This window comes from Staurois parvus, unplaced genomic scaffold (genome assembly GCF_062004578.1).
Source record: "Staurois parvus isolate SC_StPar_1 unplaced genomic scaffold, SC_StPar_1.0 ptg000615l, whole genome shotgun sequence".
NCBI lineage: Eukaryota > Metazoa > Chordata > Amphibia > Anura > Ranidae > Staurois > Staurois parvus.
The window spans coordinates 143,670-156,563 of NW_028318411.1; the positions used below are offsets into that span (position 1 = coordinate 143,670).

Genomic DNA, 12,894 nt, shown 5'->3' on the forward strand with positions numbered 1-12,894 from the left:
TCCATCTTCCTCCCTTCTCTCTCCATCTTCCTCCCTTCTCTCTCCATCTTCCTCCCTTCTCTCTCCATCTTCCTCCCTTCTCTCTCCATCTTCCTCCCTTCTCTCTCCATCTTCCTCCCTTCTCTCCCCATCTTTCTCCCTTCTCTCCCCCTCCCTATTCTAGAAGCTTTCACAAATTTGCAGAGTTGATTTCATGTCCAGGGACACCTGGAAGTACTATTGCGGATGGCTGACCAACTACTAGTTGGATAGACTCATGATCTTGAACTCACAAGTTTTGTTATGCTTTTGTTTAACCCCTTCCTGCCCAGAATCCCTTTTTAGAGCTCCTTCACACTAGATTTGGTCTCTGAAGAGCGATCTGTGTTCAGATCACTCTTCAGAGAGCATGTGGCAAGCAGCAAGGAGGTGTTGTATCACCTTCTCACCACCTGCTTTACCCACTTGCCCTCCAGAGGATTTACATCCCCTTCCTGACCAGGCCATTTTTTTTTCGATATGGCGCTGCGTTGCTTCAACTAATAATTGCGTGGTCATGCAACGCGGCACCCAAATTAAATGTATGTCCTTTTTTTCCCACAAATAGAGCTTTCTTTCAGTGGTATTGGATTGCCTAGTGTTTTTTGGGGGTTTTTTTACACTATAAAAAAAGGAAAAAAAGACCGACACTTCTGAGAAAAAAAACATTTTTGTCTTCTTTGGTAAATCCTATAATAGTGCTGCGCATATAACCCTTTATACTCATAATCTCCTACGTACATCAAAAACACGTTACCTCACATCACGTGACTTCCTCAGGAGTTCCTGAGAACGCATGTCTCTGGTGGAGGAGTAACTTTAGGAATATATGTGGACACAAGGAATAAAGAGCACCTGTTTGGCACAGAATCATATACACATGGATAAAACCAAATATGAAGTTGGGGTCATTGCATTCACAATTGTTTAATAATCACATGTTTTTGATGTATGTAGGAGATTGTATATGAGTCTATAGGGTTATATGCATGGCACTATTATATGATATAGCTATTTGTGTGTGGAAACGCATGCAAGTGTCAGCAGCACTAGGATACACAGGAGGTTGGTGATTTTTTTTTTTTTTTACACATTTTTGACTTTTTGCTATAAAACCTGTCCTGTAAAAAAAATTTTAATAATCAAATGTCATCATAAATTTAGGCCAGAATGTATTCTACTACATGTCTTTGCTAAAAAAAAAAAATCTCAATGCATGTAAATTAATTAGCTTACATGAAAGTTACAGCGTTTTGTTATGGCGGTGTATATGTACTGGGATGTTTTGAGGGTTTTTTACTATTAATGGCGGCGATCAGTGACTTATAGCAGGACTGTGGCTGGCATTTTGACACTAGGGGGAACTGACTTGGTGTCACTGACATCTCCAGTGACACCAATACAGTGATCAGTGCTAATAAAAAGCACTGACACTGTACTAATGACACTGGGCAGGAAGGAGTTAACATCTGGGGCGATCAAAGGGTTAACTGTGTGCTGTTTTACTGTGCTGTGTGTTATTCATTGTAAGCACACTGCTATGCATGGCTCTGCTATGCATTGCAGTGTGCAGGAGCTGACAGGGGAGAGAACTATATTGATTACTTACAGTTCTCTCTCTCCATCGGTAATCCTCCTCAGTCACCGGGTACCGTTGAGTAATCACCGTCCGGGACCCAGTGATTGACAGCCTAGGCCGCTAATGACGGCGCGGGTAGGTCATGCACGCCCCCAACCCTAAATGCAAAATCACGTGTGTGTGTATATATACAGTACATGATTTTGTGTGCCTGTGACGCCCTGTGGCAGTATTCCTGCTATAGGGCGGACGGGAAGCAGTTAACCCCTGGAGCACCACATTAGCACACCGCAACCGTATACATTGCATGCAGTTGTGAGGTGCTTGCAGAGCAACCCCATTCACTTGACTAGAACACAGTTATCAGGCACTATGCCCACAGAAAGCAACAGAGGGGATCATTTTTGTCATGGCCATGAAACAAAGAATCACAGTGGCTGCATGTTGCCAACCGTCTGTAAATTTACAGATGGTTTGTAAAAAAAAACAGGCACTCTTCTCCTGTCCATAAATGCGGAGCCCTAAAAAACCCCTTGTCATCAGCTCTGAACTGCACATGCACAGTTATGGAGCCATCCTATTAGAGAATTGCTGAGCTCTGCCTCCGATCAGGCAGCAGGGCAGGTCCGGGTGTGGGCAGGTCCAGGTCCAGGTGTGGGTGGGTCCGGGTGTACAGTGACATCATGGCACTTATCAGGCATGGCTTGTATTAACTCGCTGCACCGCATGAGTTTCGGCTGAACCTGGCAGTTTGCTAATTGGCTGGCTTTGGAACATGCATTTGCAGTTAAGATCCAGCAACAAGGGGATTTTTTTTAAAGCCTTTTCATGCCAGCCACCCCGCCAGTGGTGAAAGGGGCACTCTGCTGGACTCTGCTGTAAGGTGGGACTCTGCGGACTCTGATGTAAGATGAGACTTTGAAGACACATATTTAAGGCGGACTCTGATGTGTAGGGGGCAGGGGCGGACTGACCATTTGGAAACTCAGCACTGCCCGAGGGCACGGGGTCAGTAGGGGGCCCCATGAGATGCCCCTGGTACCTTTTTTCATAGGCTTTTTTGAGTTTGGGCAAGGACACAGGGGCCCCATGATCCCCTATTGCCCGGGAGCCCCATGAGTTGTCAGTCTGCCCCTGATAGGGGGAATACTGTTGACTTTGATATAAGGGAGAACTCTGATGTGAACATGGCACTCATCCTGACTGCTATACATTCTATAAATTTTTTTTCTTTTTTTTTTTTTTATTCCTCCTGACCTATGTACATTATGCTGTACATAGACCTGATCAAGGTGTTCAGTGTCTCAACTGTTGTTGTTGGTTTTAATTAAGTGCTTCTTTAACCTCCCTGGCGGTATTCCCGAGTGTAGCTCGGGGTAAAGTTTCAGTACCACAAGCGGTAACCCCGAGCTACACTCGGGCTTACCATGTGGCGTTGCTCAGGGAGTCCCTCCAGCACTTACCTTGTCCTTCGCTCCCACGATGTGTCCCCTGCAGCGTCCCTGGCCATCTCCTCTGGCCGATGCCGGCATCCGGCTTCTGTGTTCCGGTCCCTGTAACGCTGGGACGTACGGGCACCGGAACCGGCGGCAAATTTGAATTTTTTTTTAAAAAATGTCTTTTTTTTTTTTTTTTTTAAATTATTATTACATAGTAAAACATTGCTGTTTCAATGCATTTCACATACATTTTGTCCCGAGTGCTTTGTCCGGCGCCCTGCCTGCATTTTGTCTGTTCTTTCTGCCTGGAAACTGAGAAACGTCCATGGCGCCAAAAAAGCGTCCTTTTACGGCAAGAGCGGTTTTAGACCGGCTAGAGAACAGCGATAGTAAATCAGAACCACTTGCAGAATTGAGTGATAATGATTGGTGGGGAAATTCATCATCAGACACTGAAAACGATTTTGTGACTTTGCTCAGCGATGTGCAAACTTGGCGCTATATTTCACATTTCACTGTTTTTGGTTTGATTATATTATTGAATTAAATTTATTATTATATTATTTTTTGATTATTTATTAAATTATAATTTATGATTTTGTGTTTCAATTTTTATCATCCCGGGATGTTTACTAGACTCTTGTTCGGACAGATTTCAGTGAGTTATTCCTAAAAATTACAGCCTACAATAAAAAACTACATATTTCCATGCAAAATAATGGTACCGCTTTCAGCACAAAAAATTGGAAAGAATCAGACCGCCGAGGAGGTTAAAGTCTTCACCTTGTATAGAAAATCTGTAAGATGACCTATGACTGGACCACTATACACTAACCCCCCACCCCCCCTTCACTGTACTTGCCTCCCACAATCCTGCTCTGTCAGGCTTCTGCATGCAGCTCCACTAACCAGGGGATTGGGAATCCCTGTGGCTTTCTCTCCTCCCCTTGCAGTGCTGATAGGAAGAGCCATTCATATGACAGTGCTAACCAATTAGAATCTGTCTGGTCCATACTGGCTGCACAATACAGAGAGGAGATTAAGCCACATGGCATGCGGGAACCGGACAGCGCAGGATCATGCCAGGTAAGTAGAGCGGGGATGTTGGGGGGGGGGGGGGTGCAGTGTTACGTCCCCTTACAGATTTTTTATTAAGGTGAATTTACACTTTGAGGTAGACTCGGTAAGGCAGCCCATACATCAGTTATTATTATTTTTTTTGTTCAACCAGCGGGTTGAACAAAAAAAAAATTAAATTCCCACATCCACACATTTGATACCGCCCAGCTAACCAACTGTACTATGTCCTACTGATTTCTATTTCTTTACACTGTCCTGCTGACCTCCCATCCCCTGCCCCAATGACCTTTTTTTTTCTTTACTGCACCCCCACATCAGACCAGCTAGATCCGGCCCTGAGCAGGGCTTAGCCACACCGTGTGTATCAATAACGCACAGCGCACGGCTTGGGAGCGAGCCTGCATAGAAAGTGGCTTGTTATGGGGACACTCAGCAGGGAAGGAGGGAGCCAGAAGAGACAGCAGGGGAAGGAAGTAGGGGACCCAAGAATAGGAGGATCGGGGCTGCTCTTTGCAAAACTATTGCACAGAGCAGGTAGGTATAACATGTTTGTTAAATCAATTGTAATGGGATTTTTTTTTTTTTTTTAACGTTGGTTTAGGGTGAACATGAGCTGTAGGGTTGGGGATGTTGGATTAAGAGGAGTATGAGCTGTAGAGTTGGGGGAAGCATATGCTTTAGGGTTAGGTTTGTAGAGCTAGAGTAGGGTTAGAAATATAAGGAAATATAATCTGTAGGATCTTTTTACTCTGAGTATGTTCTGTAGAGTTGGGGCTGTAGGCTTGACTAGGGTGAGAATGAGCTGTTGGGTCAAGGAGAATGTGTTGTAGGGTTAGGTTTGTAGAGATAGGGTTGGGGTAGGGTAGATTTAACATGAGAGTGGTTGTGTTGTAGACTTAGGATTGCAGGTTTTGCTTCGGGATAGTTTTAGGGACAGCATATGCTATAGAGTCAGGGGGAGGTTTAGATATGAGGTTAGTAAGGGCTTTAGGATTACTGTAGAGTTAAAGTTCACCATTTGCTAAAAAAAATAAATAATTAAATGCACATTTTTTTTTTTATAAAAAAAAAGTGCTTCCCTCTTCTTCTTTTTTTTTTTTTTTGTTTTTTTTTTTTTTTTTATCTAGGAGCCTAGATCAGCAGACCACATCTAGGACTCTTGCAGACCTATCTGTATTTCTGTGTGCTCGTACTTCAAAAGAGCTTGAAGATATACACAGACAAGAAGAGAGAATGAACTACCACAGCACCGACAGGCTGTTGGGACTAGTAGTTTTTCATTCACAGAATTATGTGAAGGAATGGCGTGTCTGGGTGGGCGGAGCCCCGCATGGCCGCATCTTTTTTTGAATTGTGACAGCAGACAAGGGGAGAAGGGTTAGCTGCATCGTTAGCATGTTACATCCTAAATACGGGTATACATTCAAGACTTGATATGGGTTGTAGGGTTAGGATAGAATTCGGATTAGTATGTGCTGTGGCTAGGGGTGTAGGGTTAGGGTAAGTATGTACTTGTAGGTTAGTTAGTTAGTTTGTGCTGTAGGGTTGGGTTAGGCTATGTATTTTCTTTATGGTTAGGTTAGAATGAGTATATGCTGTAGTGTTGGGGTTGTAGGGTTGGTTTTGGGTGAGTGTGTTCTGTAGGGTTGGGGTTGTAGGGTTGGTTTTGGGTGAGTGTGTGCTGTAGGGTTGGGGTTGTAGGGTTGGTTTTGGGTGAGTGTGTGCTGTAGGGTTGGGGTTGTAGGGTTGGTTTTGGGTGAGTGTGTGCTGTAGGGTTGGGGTTGTAGGGTTGGTTTTGGGTGAGTGTGTGCTGTAGGGTTGGTTTTGGGTGAGTGTGTGTTGTAGGGTTGGGGTTGTAGGGTTGGTTTTGGGTGAGTGTGTGCTATAATGTTGGGGTTGTAGGGTTGGTTTTGGGTGAGTGTGTTCTGTAGGGTTGGGGTTGTAGGGTTGGTTTTGGGTGAGTGTGTGCTGTAGGGTTGGGGTTGTAGGGTTGGTTTTGGGTGAGTGTGTGCTGTAGGGTTGGGGTCGTAGGGTTGGTTTTGGGTGAGTGTGTGCTGTAGGGTTGGGGTCGTAGGGTTGGTTTTGGGTGAGTGTGTGCTGTAGGGTTGGGGTCGTAGGGTTGGTTTTGGGTGAGTGTGTGCTGTAGGGTTGGGGTCGTAGGGTTGGTTTTGGGTGAGTGTGTGCTGTAGGGTTGGGGTAATGTGATGTAAAGTGATCCAAACTTATGACACTGAATTAACAATATAGGTCTCCCACAGTACATAAAACTTGGTCAGGGGGCGCATGTGCGGCCAGGGATGATGGCAGACGTGTTCTGCTGAGCTCCGCTCATCCCCGGCCAGGAGTGACTCACCCGCTTCACACTGCTGCTGATCTTCTGCCTCGGGTGAGTCACGTATCACCGAGCACCCGGCCCAGCACCAGGGAGAGGCTTCTATGGGGAAGATAGGGCGCTGGAAGCCCCCCTCCCCGAAGCCTCAGGACCCGCGGCCCTCGCCACTGCGGCGCTTCCTCTATAGGCCGCAATCCCCGGCCTCTAGTATAGACAGAGGTCCGAGGAACGATCCCGGACCTCTAGCGGCCGCGGAGGGTACTGCACCCTGCCTAATTTCAGCACAGCTGCAAACCTCTGCTCCGATCCTTCCACAAATGGGGGATCACGACCCCCAATCGAAAGCAGGAGAGGCTATGGACAACCCTACTCCAGGGTATCTTCCTGCCCCTAGTCCTCAGCCGACAAAGTCGTCCCCTCCGCTCACAATCTCCGCGTTAGACGACAAGCTGCAAATTTTTCTACAAAATATTACCGCTTCCATAGCCGCTGAAGTGGGAAAATTGGCTAATGAGCTCAGAGGGGAAATAGCCCAGATTGGGGACCGCACGGATAAATTGGAAAGTAAGTTTGACGATTTGGTGCAATACGTTCACGTTTTGGAGGAAGACAACGCCTATCTGAAACATTCCATTTCCCAAATGCAACTCCAGCAGGAGGACCTGGAAAACAGGGAACGGCGCCAAAATATCCGTATACGTGGTATGTCCGAATCCGTTGCTGATGCCCAATTGCACCGCCATCTACTGTCCTTTTTCATCGCTACTGCCCCCATGGTTCAAGAAGCAGATTGGCGGATGGATAGGGCTCATCGCTCTCTGGGCCCTAAACCAATTGAGGGAACCAGTCCACGTGACGTTATAGTCCGCTTTCACTACTTCCAAAGTAAAGAAGCCTTACTTTCAGCAGCCCGCCACAAATCTTCCTTGGAGTTTAAAGGTGATAAACTCCAACTCTTCTGTGATCTTTCTCCGATTACTCTTGCTAAGCGGCGTGCTTTGAAGCCGATCACCACACATCTTCAGCATCATCGTGTCCTGTATCGTTGGGGGTTCCCCTTCAAGCTGGTGGTTGTTAGGGACAACACCCATGTTGTTCTCCGAGATCTTCAAGAGGCGGAATCTTTCCTTAAGCAGTTGGGACTCCCACCTCTACTGGATGATATGCCCTCATCGCCGCCTACTCCATCCCGTCCTTATGCCACCCCTTCCAAGATATGGACACCGGTCCGCGGAGGTCGGAGGAGACCCACACGCATACCGCAACGTCCACGCCCTCCCCGATCAAGCGATCCTCCTGCCTGAGGATTTTCAGGGGTGACCTTTTGTGGCGAATCTGGTGCTGTTTTGTTCAGCCATGGCCTTGCTGGGTGCATTTTATTTTATTTTGTTTTTGTTTCTTCTGGCCGGGTTTGACGTCCTCCCGGAAGTGTCGGATGTCGTGCTGCCCCCGATACTGTCTAGCCACTGGCCTAGACGACTTGGGCTTAGCTGACGTTCCCAAGTTTATATCCTCGCGGATACCTGTTCTTCATTGTGTATTTTTTTCTGTTGTGTTTTTTGCATGTTTTATGTTTTCTGTTTTTTTTTTTTTTCTTTTTACTACATCGATGGTACTTCATCCATTTGTCATGCTAATACATGTGGCCCAGTCACTGTTATTTTATAATGGCTTTGAAGTTTCTGTCATATAATGTTAAGGGCCTCAACTCTATTCAAAAAAGGTGGATGGCTTTGAAGGAATTTTGATCCTCAGGAGCAGACATCATTTTTGTCCAAGAGACCCATTTCAAATCTACTGGCTCCTTTCGTTTTGCCTCGAGATTTTTTCCCCGAGCCTACTCGGCCTTTGACCCTTCTGGGAAAGCCGGGGTGGCAATTTTGATTGGGTCACATTGCTCCCTTCGGGTTGTTTCCTCCAAAGTTGACCGACAGGGTCGTTTCATTATTTTGGAGTGTATGTTTGGTGAGACTCCCCTAGTTCTGCTGAATTTATATGCCCCTAACACGGGTCAATTGCAGTTCCTATCCCAAACACTCGCCGAACTGGATTCCATTTCCACTTTGCAGGTGATAGTTGGGGGAGATTTCAATCTGATTCTTTCCCCCCATAAAGACAGGAAGGTTCTTTTTGAGTCCACTCCCTCGAAGTGGCAATGCTCCTCTTCAAAATATTTTCGTAGATTGATTAGGGAGCATCGTCTCTTTGACGCATGGCGGATTAAACATCCTCTCCATAAACAATTCACTTTTTACTCTACTCCTCACCGTAGTTATTCTCGCCTAGACCATTTTTTCGTTTCTGCCCCATTGCTTCCACTTCTGGTTTCTTCTGATATTAATCCCATCACTTGGTCTGACCATGCCTCTTTGACTTTAAACCTTTTTTTCCCCCCTGTTATATCCAAACCCTGTCATTGGCACCTTAATGAGACCTTTCTTTCCACAGACCATCTTAGAGATGAATTGTCGCAGGGACTTGATGCCTACTTCACCCACAATGTTGGCTCCGTAACCTCCTCCTCAACTCTATGGGAGGCCCATAAGGCGGTTTTTCGAGGGCTCTGTATTTCTATGGGTTCTCGTTTAAAAAAGTCCTCGGCGAGTGCTAGGGCTTCCCTCATACAACAGCTATCTTGGGCGGAAGGACGGTTATTGGCTAAGCCGTCTATTCCTGGGCTCCAGAGGGTAACTTCTCTACGGGATCAAGTTAAAGCTCTTGACTCCAGTAAAACTGCTCAATCCCTCCTTTGGGTTAAGCAGAAATTCTACGAATTTTCCAATAAGCCCCATCGTATGTTAGTCAATCGTCTCAAAGCTCAGTCCCCTTCTACGATGCCTGACCTACTAATACAGCCAGATGGAAGCCCCACTTACGACCCTCGGGTTATAGCAACTCTTTTTGGCTCATTTTACGGGAAATTGTACAACTGTTTAACCCCGGACCTGCATCCACCCCTCACACAGTCATTATTTGATAATTTTTTTGACGCATTGTCACTCCCGAGAATCTCACCTTCAGACATTGCCACCCTTAATGCTGACATTACACTAGAGGAATTATTGGACACAATCAAACTTCTCCCTTCTCGTAAAGCTCCGGGACCGGACAGATTGCCCTACTCCTACTATAAAACTTTTATTGGTATTTTGGCACCGCATCTCCTCTCTCTATATCACGATCTTTTTAAGGGAATTATACCCCAGACCGAATTCTCCCGTGCATATATCTCGGTCATCCCTAAACCCGATAAGGACCAGTCTATCGTGGACAACTACGGCCCCATTGCCCTACTCAATTCTGACTACAAGATTTTTACCAAAATTTTGGCTAACCGATTGTCCGGAATCATCTCCAAGATCATACATAGGGACCAAGTGGGCTTTGTACCTGCCAGACATGCCGCAGATAACACTAGGAGAACTATTGATCTGGTTGATCTGGTTAACAGGTCCTCTACCCCTACTGTGTTATTAAGCTTGGACGCTCAAAAAGCTTTCGACCGTTTAAGCTGGCCTTATATGTTCATGGTCTTGGAGAAATTTGGTTTCAAAGGACCATTTGTAGCAGCGCTGAAGGCCCTCTATTCATCCCCCCTCTCGCAGGTCAGATTAGCTTCTTTTCTCTCGCCTCCCTTTCAGATGTCAAACGGTACACGTCAGGGCTGCCCACTCTCTCCTTTACTGTTTATTCTTTGTCTGGAACCTTTGGCCATCGCTATTAGGTCAAACCCGGATATTCGTGGGATACAGTCACATTCCCATGAGTACAAATTATCGTTATTTGCAGATGACATTCTTCTCACGCTTACGAGTCCCCATACTTCTTTACCGATTTTGCATAAGACCTTGAAACAATTTGGGGCTATTTCAGGTTACAAAGTCAATACGTCCAAAACTGAGGCACTCCCAATACATGTCCCGCCTATCGTTCTGTCCTCGCTTCAGGAAGCCTTTCCCTATCGGTGGTGCACACACTCTTTAAAATATTTAGGTACTAATATTTCTCTTTCTTACCAATCCATATACGAGGCCAATTTCCCCCCTTTGTTCATAGCAATTTCTCGCTCTCTGAAACAATGGGATGCCTTGCCCATCTCTTTCCTCGGTCGCATTAATGTTCTAAAAATGACCGTGTTACCCAAACTCTTATATCTGTTTGCGACTCTCCCCGTTCCCGTCCCTATGTCCAAGCTTCACTCCCTTCAGAAATCTTTCCTACACTTTATCTGGCACAATACGCGACACAGGATTGCACGTTCTGTTCTACTCTCTCCGCGTTCTAGGGGAGGTTTGGGAGTGCCGGATATAATCAAGTATTATTATGCGACTCACCTTTGTTTTCTTTTGTCATGGTCCACGCAACACCCTCCCAATACATGGACTGAGATTGAATCTTTACAACTGTCCCCAGTTCATCCATGTTCCCTCCTTTGGTCAACCGCGGCAGTGGATGTCTCTTCCTTCCGTCATCTATTCCTTGGTCCCATGCAATTTTCATTTACGGTATGGCAGAAATGTAAGGCTCAATTTACTCTGGCCTCTGAATGCTCCCCTCTGACAAATATCCTCTATAACCCTAACCTGCCAGACAATATGGCCATATCTCGGATGTCTCTTTGGGTGGTATCTAACCTTTTTCAATTACGTCACTTGGTACATCCGGTGACTCGTAAATTACATTCATTCCCGGATCTCCAGAAAAAAGCTTCTTTACCTCCTCATCACCTATATATATATTTCCAAATACGCCATTTTTTCTCTACTTTATCATCCTCATTGATCCTGGGGAAGCCTACACCCTTCGAACGTTTATGTATGCAGGGCCCCCACCAAAGGGGTATCATCTCCAATACTTATAAAATTCTTCTGGACGCATCCCCTTTATCTAATGAAACTCACCTTTATATGCGTAGGTGGTCTCAGTTTGTACAACGTGATATTGATTTACTAACGTGGAAGAATATTTGGGTAAATGCATCTAAATCTTCTGTCTGTGTGGTTTATAAGGAAAACATTTATAAGATTATGATGTTATGGTACAAAACACCTGAGGTTCTTCATGCTTTCAACCCGAGTGCTTCTCCTGTCTGCTGGCGCTGTGGTAGGGATTCTGGTTCTCTCTATCATATTTTTTGGACTTGTAAATCTATTGTTCCTTTCTGGGAGGAAGTCCGCTCCTTGTTGCAATCAATGCTGCATGCCTCGCTCCCTTTTGACCCTCTGCATTTTTTGCTAGGCTTGCCATTCCCGGGTCTATCTAAACCAGCCAGAAAACTTGCTGCTCATGTGCTGACCGCGGCCAGGAGAAGTATTCCTATGGGTTGGTTATCTTCTACTCCCCCCACACTGCTGACTTTGTACAAACTTATTGCTGAAGTAAGACGGATGGAGTATTTGACTGCCTTACATAATTGTTCATCTGCTGTATTTGAGTTGATTTGGCTCCCGTGGGATTCCTTCATTTCCTCTTTGCCGGCCTGAATCTAAGATCCTGATTGTTTCCGCACTGATTTTGTATGACTCTGTATGACTCTATTGGACTTGATTATGTGTAGTTATGCCATCGATGTTTTTTTCTGTTATGTTTATAAGTTTACTTATTTGAAAACCAATAAAAATTGTTATTACAAAACTTGGTCATGTATTTATTTTAGTAAAGTGAAACCACTAAATACCTATTCTCAGCAGTGGTCATGTGACTGTTTTCTGTGTCCGGCTGAGTGCTGGTTCAGCTTCTAGGAGGAGTTTTCATTCTTCTGAGATCCCTCCATGCAGTCTGCATGACTTATGACCCTTTGTCTGGACTGTGCTGATTTAGCTCTGTACCTCCACTAAAGCCTGTGTACAGGGGTTTCTTCCTCTGATGAAGTGCGTGCGCATGTACCGCGTAAGGAGGAGCCAGGACGTCGTGACGCTACTCCTCCGGAGCCACGTGGAGGCCCGGCGGCCATCTTTGACTCTGGAGGGTTAGTTCACCTCTTCAGTCCTGACATTGTTTTATCTGCATATACATGTTTGCAAACATAGTTTTACCGAATAAATACTTTTTCTGAATACTACACTATGGGCATCCTTTCCTGACTCCCCTGAGGAGTATTTATTTTCAAGCCCGCTTTTTGTGATCATGTTGCTTCACCCAGAGAAGGAAGCCACCCTGTAAACAGGCAGCCTCTTCTGCTCATTCCTTAAAGGGACCTCTGGTTTCCTGGATCCGATTAATTTGCTACCTGAGCATCTGCTGTTTACCATCCTTGAGGGAGAATTACCTTAAAACTTGACCAGACCTATATCTGATGTGGACACTCCTGGATGTGATACTTAATGCGTATAACTAATACACATCTGGTGAGTGCGTATTTCTGCCATTTCTCACGGAGCACCACCATTGAGTTTTTACCAGTCATCTGGCACTTTATAGTATCATGGACTGTTATCTTTACTGAA

General features: G+C 45.5%; 1 protein-coding gene across 1 annotated transcript in view; it reads left to right on the plus strand.

Annotated features, from left to right (window-relative positions):
- Positions 1-12,894, plus strand: part of LOC149449517 (tRNA wybutosine-synthesizing protein 4-like) — an 84,398-nt gene that overhangs the window by 27,985 nt on the left and 43,519 nt on the right. The window lies entirely within an intron of this gene.